This window comes from Musca autumnalis, unplaced genomic scaffold, assembly GCF_047663935.1.
Source record: "Musca autumnalis isolate F117 unplaced genomic scaffold, ASM4766393v1 scaffold_1, whole genome shotgun sequence".
Lineage (NCBI taxonomy): Eukaryota > Metazoa > Arthropoda > Insecta > Diptera > Muscidae > Musca > Musca autumnalis.
In genome coordinates, this window is record NW_027411644.1 from 325,047,533 (window position 1) to 325,057,693 (window position 10,161).

Here is a 10,161-nt window from a genome sequence, read left to right on the forward strand (position 1 = left end):
TCATTAGTAATTGCTCTCCTATATCAGAAGATTTTTGATCATTAATTATTGTCTACTAAAGTTTAGACAAGTTGATGGTGGCTCAGAACGCTAAGACGCCGGCAACCTTGACACTCAGTTGTCGGGGACCCATGTTCGAATCCCAGCCTGGCTCATGCTGAAATTATTTTTTATTTTTGCCTTATTAAGGCGAAGGTCATTTATAGTGATATTTAATTAATTCTCTTTCGAGATGAGCTTATCAGACCTATTATATAGATTGAAAAATTAGGAGTCTACCGAAGTCCCACGCATTGAACCATTACGCTACGTTTCACGGGTGGTTAGGCCTATCTTCAGGCGTATTGAATGTTGTTTTTGTGACACCATCCACTTGTCAAAACTTTAGTAGACAATAATTGATGATCAAAAATCTTCTGATATAGGAGAGCAATTACTAATGACGTAGGAATAAAACTTACCATAGTATTTGTGAACATTGAAAAATGGGATTACCAAGAAGGACTATAGGAAAAGTTTGGAGTTTCAATTAACTGACATAATTTCGCATATGCATTTAACTAATGAAGTGCGATATATGTATATACTAGTTCCCAAGCTTTGCCTTCGTCTGCCACAAAAACAACATTCAATACGCCTGAAGATCGGCTTAACCACCCGTGAAACGTAGCGTAATGGTTGAATGCGTGGGACTTCGGTAGACTCCTAATTTTTCAGTTGTTATTTGTGTTTATGGACAAAAGTCTATTTCTCCCAATCATGTAACTAACCAGCAAAAATTTTGAAAGTAGTATAATGCTGAGTTATGATTTCACTACATCTTTCGATGCAGTCCACGCGGAGTTATAAAAAATGCACTCCGTTCGATTTTAGGAGCACTCGCATAAAGATCCCTACAAACATGCCAATTTTTGATCCCTACAAAAGATATCGCAGTCTTTTTTTAAAAAACAAAAAAGAGCGTCTAAAATTCTATACATTTGTTATAAAGAAATACAAACTAAAGTTGCGATAGTTCACGAGACGGAAATTGGAGTTCATTTCGCAATCCGAACTGGAGTGAGAGGACAATATGATGAAACAAAATCAATTGTGGTGGTATAAATGCAGAGCAGAGGAAGTAAACTCATTCACTAATAAATTTAATGGACAATTTTTATAATTTGTGTTGCATTTTACACTGCATCAAATGTCGTGATTTGGATTGAAAATGGACTGCATCCTAGCTGCATCCTAGCGTGATTTCTTGAACAATTCATAAGTGAATTCATAGAAAAAGATGTACTCCAACGACATCCACGGATCCACCCTTTTTGCTGGGTAATGAACTCATAATTCTGCATTGCACTACTTCCAAACTTTTTTGCTGGGTATTACTAATCCTATCGCCTAAAAGTATACCATCATTAATAAATACAAGTTTCATAGTTTTCCCAACAGTGAGTTTTCTCCAATGTGGTAAAACTGTTACGAAAACGTACGGCAACAACGAGATAAACATATTTGGATAAGGTATTATGCATGGTGGAATAAGAAGGTGTTACATCAAATCCATGGTGCAATAAGAAGGTGTTACATCAAATCATGTCAAACGTCAAATTTGCTCACAATAATACATTACTGTGAATTGCTTGTTTACATTTTGAATGTTATTTTATTTAAAATAACGCATTTTGACAACTGGTATGAAGATCAGCTGTTTTTGGTGTTACACCTTATTATTCCACCATGATCAAATCATACCAAACGTCAAAATTGTTCACAATAACACATTAGTGTGAATTGCTGTTTACGTTATGTATGTGATTTTATTCACAATAATGCACTTTGACAACTAGTGTGATAATCAACTGTTTTCCCGTTGTACCTGTATTATTGTGCCATGGTATTATGTGTGTTCGTTTACTCAAAATGTGTACAAATTGTTACTGGATGTTGTTCGTTTACTCTACAGTACAATGCAAAAGACTTCAGCCGATTACCAGAAGTTACTGAACTTGTACAAATTGTTGAGTAAACGAACACACCTATTATGTGTACCTGGGGTTGTTTATAATCAATTGGTCTGTTCCTTTACTTTTGAAAATGGTAAAACCGGCAAAAGTAGTAAAAGTTGTAAACTGCTCCCATATGAATTGTATGGTGTCAGAAGTAAAGGAACGCTTTTCGAGTAAAAAGTGGTAAAACTTGAAGATTCTTGCACGTAAAGGAACAGAGCTAATGTAGAAAATATCAACTCTAATGGGTATTTTACACGATATGTTTTTACATATCGTTTATTTACTCTAAGAGTGACACATCTCGAAAAATAAAGTTTCGAGAAAAACGCGTTTTAAGTTTGCGATTGAAATTTGACTTCCCAACTTAAAAAGTTTATTAATCTAAAACTAAAATAACTACTTGGACCATATTTTGCAACCAGATAGCCAGATATCAGTGTTAAATTTATGTGCATGATCAAGCATGATTTGAAGTGTTTCAGTGCTTCATAAGCTCAAAAAACTGTTGTGTTGAATTATGTGAAACTCGTAGGTCCCGGGCCACACTACAGCAATTTCACTGAAATTTTGATATGAAATTATGCGTCTCTAGATCGACGTCCATAGTAGAGTAAAATCATAAAATTGCTGTAGTGGGGAATTCAATTTAAGAACACCTAATTTCATATATTTTTTTAATGAAATTCACGCTAGTGTGGACCGAGACTAGTAAATGAGCTGTAACTCGTCGAGTTTTAGAGATATCAGCTTGCAAATTTGACACAAGATAAAGTCGTAGAAAAAATAGAAATTGCTAACTCAGAAGACGCATTTTTTGAGTTATGTCACTCTTTGAGTAAATGAGCGATATGAGTTGTCACTTTTTATATACAAAATGTATACGCAAAGTGACAACACATATGTAAAATGACATATCGTGTAAACCACCCATAAATAATCCATATTGGATTAAGTTTATTTCGACACGAATGGTGAATATTGTTTTTACAATAAAGTCTATAGGGTATGGGGTACCATACACTTTCATACGACCACCGAAATAATGGTTTTAGATACCAAGTACGTTTGGAAGAAATCCGTTTCAGACAATATGGAGTCGATTTAGGTATGTCCGTCCGTACGTCTGTCTGGTGCACCATAACTCCCGAACGTCTTAACCGGTTCGGTCCAAAATTTGGCTGTCGTAATGTTTTGTCCAAACTTACATCCAGTTGGAAGATGGCCCATATAAGTCCACTCCCTCCGGTACCAAAAAAGTTCGAAATGTTTACTAAAATAGTCTACACGATAACACTAGAAGGGAGTAACCGATTCGTACCTCCAACATAAAATTTCGAAAAAGTGCAGTTTAAGAATGACTTCAAATCGATTCCAAAGACATACAACTATAGCTGTGTTCCTTTACTTACCTGAGGTTACCATTTTTACCATTTGTTACCATTTTTAACCTGCAAAGCGTTCCTTAACCCCAAAAAGTGGTAAAACTGGCAGCAATTTTTAAGAGAGTGAGAGAGGAGAGAGCGCATATGCCTTTCTCTTCTACCACAGGCTACCAGACAAATTTCTGCAGGCAAAAAATGGCAGAACTGATTTTCGACTTTTGTTCGACGATTATTTCACAATGAAGAAAAAATGGACGAAGAAAAATTCGATATTTGTCAGAAATGGCTGACATCTGGTATGTAGTATTCGTTGGGGGTATATAAACTTTCCCCCAAAAACTTGGGCCTAATTATGTGATTCGATATCGAGTTGTTTCGAAGCGAGTACTCAAATTTGGGATGGCAATATTCGTTATCGAGTAAAATGATAGAGTTATTGAGCATAAATTTGCGAGAAATTACTCGTTGCTAAATTGTCTATCGTAAACTAACAAAATGAAAGATTTTTTTACTGTCTTTTTGTTTAAAATGTAAAAATTGTTGTTTGTTGTCGGTTTATAAAAGAAGAAAAACAAGTAAAAGTCGTTAAGTTCGGCCGGGCCGAACTTTTTATACCCTCCACCATAAAATAGTCTTAATTAAAATGGTATAATTAGGGTCCTTTCACAATTTTAGGTGTAACAACTTTTCGACAATGGATAGACTCCTACTGCCTCCCACTATTGCTTAAATTACACTGTGAACCCAAATGTTGGGGCAGAGATAATTCCTTTTGGCGATGAAAGCCTTTGGTGTGTTTATATTATAAACCCCGAAGGACAGATGCGCCGTTAGTCGAACTTCCGCGTTATGCGTGATGAATTTTTTGGAAGAGACCCGGTAAGCCATCATGAATTAGCATTATATCTTTGTTTGTTGTTTTTGTAGAGCACTTAAGCAATAGTGAACAAAGATATAACGCTAATACCTGATACCTGAAAAGTTTTATAGCTGCAGGGAACTTCAAGAGTCCAATTGAGGGTAGTTTCATCAAAACAATGTAGACCCTCAAAAATGTACCCATGTTGACGAATTTTAGTGAAGAAATTTCGTGATCACTGAAAATTCCCGAAAATCGGGAGGTACAGTTATATGGGTGGATATACCAAAACATGGACATATGTATATTGACAATTATTTTTGAATAGACAAAATTGTAGCTAAAATTCTCAAAATACCGATCATTACATCTAGTTCGGTTAAAAATTGCAGCAAAAATTCTCAAAATACCGAAAATCGGGAGATACTGTTATATGGGGCCTATACCAAAACATGGACCTAAGTTGACGATGTTTGGTGGTGATGTTTCATGACCACTGAGAACCTCAAATTGCAAATTGCAGATAGTTCGGTTACAAATTGTGGCTAAAATTCTCAAAATACCGAAAATCGGGAGGTACCGTTATATGGGGGCTATTCCAAAACATGTGCCTATGCCCATATCCTTTGGGAAATAAGTTTGTTGATCACAAGGAACCCTAAGTGCCAAATTATAGCTAATTCGGTCGGCACATGTGGCGAAGAACGTCAAAATACCTCAAATCCGGAGGTCCGTTATATGGGGGCTATACCAAAGAGTGGACCGATATAGCCCATCTTCGAACTTCACCTGCCTATGGTAAAAAGACCCTCGGGTGCAAAATTTCAGCACTCTATCTCAATTATTGCGGACGCTAGAGTGATTACAACAGACGGACAGACGGACATGGCTAGATCGTCTTAGAATTTTATCCTGATCAAGAATATATATACTGTTACGGAATTAGGTTTAACTAATCTCCGTGTAGACGTTGTTTTATTTCCCGATACGATTTGCACCAAATAAAACAGGGTTCGTTTCAGATTACGTTTCTACAATGCTTTATTTAATTTATCACACTTATTCGGAGCTGACTGTTATAGCTAAGTACACAGCTTTAATTTACTTCTTTACTAGTCGATGTTTACACTTCGGTATAAAGTTCACAACTGCTCACTGTTTGCCCGGCATCTCATATTTATATGCCCACATTTGTCGTTTGGAAGTATCTAGAGCATGCATCTGGCAACATCGAGAAGCCAACTAACAACAAACACACAGACGCACACTCGCACCTAGCGAACAACAACAACACACATATACGGGATACAAACACCGAATACAGACATGAGGTAATGGACAAAGTAAAGTACAACAAAACAAATACTGGGCGATAATTGAACGATTATGGCAAAACAAATGGAAACAAAGGCACATTAGTAACATGTAAAGAACTAGAATGATGAAGATAATTCTACATGGTAGTTGTTGTTGCTTAAATAAAGTAACTGCGTAATAAAACTTTACGTTACAATTCAAATTTTTAAATTAACGGAAATTAAACTAATTTAACATAAATCTATCAGTTACATTCGTAACAATACTTTATAGGGTCGCAAATGATTAGTTCGATGTGTTACAAACGGACTGACAAACTTAATATACCCTCCATACTATGGTGGAGGGTATAAAAAATAGAAAATAAATCTTACCTTTTTTACACAAAATAAGAAGAAAAATACTTTGTACTCTTTAAGAAATAGTAATAAAATTAGATTTAAAATAAATATACAAATTTATGCATTCATTAGCCAAAATTTATTGCTTGAAGTCTTTCAAAATAATTTGCAAAGTTAAGCATTTCCGCAAAAAAAAAATTATATTAAAAGCCTTTTGTATAGGTGAACAACATTTAATAGAATACATCAGCCGTTGTTTACCAAGTAGAGCTGGCAAAAAATCGATGGCACTATCGATAATATCGATTGTTATTTAAAAATTCAATATCGATAGATAGTTTTGCCTAATGATATTATCGGAATAAAAAACCCTAACCTGAAATCCATTGAAATAAATAGAAATTTCGCTGCTTTCGGTTATGTGTGTGTAAAAAAGTAAGCCCGTAGTCACACGTACACATTTTTCGGTAAAATAAAATGTATTTTTTTAAATTTTTTTATAAAATTAAAGCATTTGTTTATTCTCCTTTACATTTCTGTGAACATATATATCATAATTTCAAGAAAATTATTGACATTTCCGCCATTTTCATCTCCAAATTAATGGCGATGACAACTTAACGATAATATCGATAGCAATCGATATTTTAAAACATTATATCGAAAATATCTAATGTTGGGAATATCGATGGTTTGCCAGCTCTATTACCAAGCCTAAGCAAAAAACTCTCCAAATTCTCCCTCATTTATTTAGAGAGAGAACTATTAAGGTAGATGTATGAGCAATATGTTACAACAATGTTAAAAATGTTTTGTAAACATAAACAATTTCCTTATTTTCCGAGCACTACTTCATTCCGAAATTATTATTCAATATATTGTTCAACAAGTTCCGCAAATATTTACATTTTCTCATTCATAATTTTCTTTTTTTTTAATTTTTGTTTTAAAATAAAAACAGTTTTGGCGTCTACCTTCATAATGTAGCTTGAAGATTACCTGATCGATTACCGGTTACTATCGATAACATTTCTTGAACGTTTTCGATAGAGACTTGTAATGCCGTTTTTTATCGTGTCGAAAACTTATTTACGAGCAAATTCTCGATCGAATCACGTAATTAGGCCCCTTGTCGATACAAGTTCACGTCTTTGTATAGCTCCCATAAAACTGTACCTCCCTATTTCCGGTATTTTGAAAGCTGTGGCTTCAATATTCCACTGAAATTGCTGCCATTTGTTATTTAGTCTTCATTTGGGATATTAAACGTTCCATATTAAATTTGTGGGTATAGGTCACCGCCTTCATATAGCCCCCATAGAACGGTAACACCCGATTTTCGGTATTTTGAAGGTTTTAGCCTCATTTTTACATCGAAATTACTGAAATTTGGTACTTAGTCTTCGTTTGGGATAGAAAACTTTCTCCCAGAAATTTGTCGGTATACGTCCACGACTTCATGTAGCTCCCATAGAACGGTATCTCCCGATTTTCGGTATTTTGAAGTTTGTGGCCACTGCAACCCATCGAACTTGCTGAAATTTGGTATTTAGTCTTATTCATAAAAGAAACGAAACTAATTGTTCCATTTTACATCAATACAACTCGTGACGGAGGGTATAAAAAGTTCGACCTGGCCGAACGTTCTGAGCCACCATCAACTTGTCAAACCATTAGTAGACAATAATTGATGATCAAAATGTTCTGATATAGAAAATATAGTACTAATGACGTAGGAATAAAACTTATCATAGTATTTGTGAACATTGAAAAATGGGATTACCAAGCAAGACTATAGGAAAAGTTTGGAGTTTAAATTAACTGACATAATTTCGCATATATATTTATCTAGTGAATTGCGTATATATACTAGTTACCAAGCTTTGCCTTCGTCTGCCACAAAAACAATATCCTAATATGCCTGAAGATCGCCCTAACCACCCGTGAAACGTAGAGGTCGATCATCGATAACAATTATCGTTGAGTGGCGTTGCCAGTTGTCAAAATTGATCCACGTATGGCAACACTCAACTGAAGTTGCGAATCTCAGTTGACGAAGCGGCTGTTTTTCAGCAAAAACCAATTTTCAGTTGCAGTGAACATTTTGGAAGAAACAAGAAGAAAAATAGAAAGAAAAATAAACATTTTGATAACAATTATTGATTCTTTGCATCTTTAATTAATTTTGTGTATCAATATGGTGAAAATAGGTCTGTCTGGTTACCCTAAAATTTGTAACAATTTGTACCAATTTTGTTTTTAATTTGTTTTTAATTTGTTGCTGATTTATGTTTGTGAAAATTAAAAACAATTTTATTGTGTATAGTCTAATTGTATTGTTTTATGGAGAACAAATTTGTAAAGTGGAAAAATACTTTTTGGTTTCATTTTCTTATTTATTGTTAATAAAATACAATGTGTTTGCTTCCTTTATTGGCGGACAAGTTGTTCTGTTTTGGCAAGCCAGCTGATTGCTTGCTGGTTTTTGCTGGGAAGGTGTCTGTTTACTTTTTACAATTTTCTAGCAAAAGAGAATAAAAACCCCTTGCTCTCTGAGAAAGCTCTTGCTGGGAAAGTAACCAGACATACTTAATAACGACAAAGCAACAGTTCGAAATATTAATTGATAAACTGAGTGAAAATCCAAACTTATGCCAAGTTTACACTTGCGCTCTAAAACCCACTGGATTTCACGAAATCCTGAAATACATCCCGGTGTTTACACTTATTTTTTTGTTGATTTCATACATATCACAATGATCAAGGTAGATGCATACGCGCAGCTGATCGAACATGAATTTTCAAAACAAGTTGTTGCAAATTGAGTTAGTCATCAAAAATATACGACAATATAGAACTTTACAACTTTATTTCGAAAATTATCGTAAAACTATCTATATATCGTATTCATTGTGTATAGAACCCGTTCCCGTACTCCGAAGTCTAGCAAGACTTACACTTCTCTTTAAATAAAAATAGCGCCGAATAACACCCTATTCTCCTGTTTTCTGCCATACAATTTTGGCATAGTAGAAACTAGCAACATGTTCATTATCATCTAAATACGACAGCTGATACGTTGATTTGCTGCACTTTTTGCAATTTCCGTAATTTTTTCGTTTCCGTATTTTTTAAGAAATTTGTATGGGGAAGCAATTTTAGACATTTCGCTCTTTTTTCTAACATTACCATTAAAAAAGTACGAGAACGCAATGAAAAATAGCATTGTAACAAAGTAATCTAATATTTTTTTCACATTGTTTAAACATTTTGAATCTAAAATTTTTGTTGCAGTAATTGACCATCTACCTTGTTTATTGTGATACGTGAAAAGTGTTGCAACTTTTGGTACTTTTTAAGTCACAAACTGGGTTGTATATCATGTGTACTGTGATTTCGATGTTGATTTCGCTGAAATCACGAAATGAGATGATTTCATTTTTGTATGCGAAATCATGATAATTTTTTCTTGATTCCGCGCGAAATCACGAAACGCCTTCGAAATCACGAAAAGACGCCGAATGTAAACCAAACATTAGCCCGAGGAGTTCGGCTTTTTGGTGAAACCAAAGCAAATTTGCACAAACTTTTACAAAATGCTGTTCGATAACAAACTTGCAAAGTAGAAGAGAGAGAATTTGGAGACAATTGTCAGAGAATATTGGAGAGTTTTGTTCACAAGTTTTTGCAAGGAAAAATTAGGTCTGTACGATAACTCAAAAGTTTGTACAAATTTGCACAAACTTTTACAAAATGCTGTTCGATAACAAACTTGTTCAGTGAAAGAAGACTGGGAGGTGTTGCAAGTACTCGCAAATACTTTTTACTTGCGAAGTTATCGAACAGGCCTATTTTCTTGTAAGAATTTGCAAGTTTGATCAGCTGATTTAAATTCGAATGTTTTGTGGCGGACTTCTTGGCAAAAACATAAACAAACGTTTGGCTATTAAAATAAATAGATATAAAAAAGGGAAAAAATTATTAAATAAATTATGGAAAACGATAATGTATGTAAAATAACTTATTTTGTAGTTTGCGGTGATAAATGGAAAATAAAAAAATGGTAGACACCTTCAATTGTTAAATTTAATCTGTTCCGCCAACTTCAGCTGACTTCTTGCAAGTTTTTGCAAATTGCTGTTCGATAACAATCTGCAAATTTTTTGCTTCGAGAGAGTAAAATTGGTGGAGAGAGGTTACTGAGAACTTGCTGAGTGCTTGCAAGTACTTTTCACTTGCGAAGTTATCGTACACACCTATTT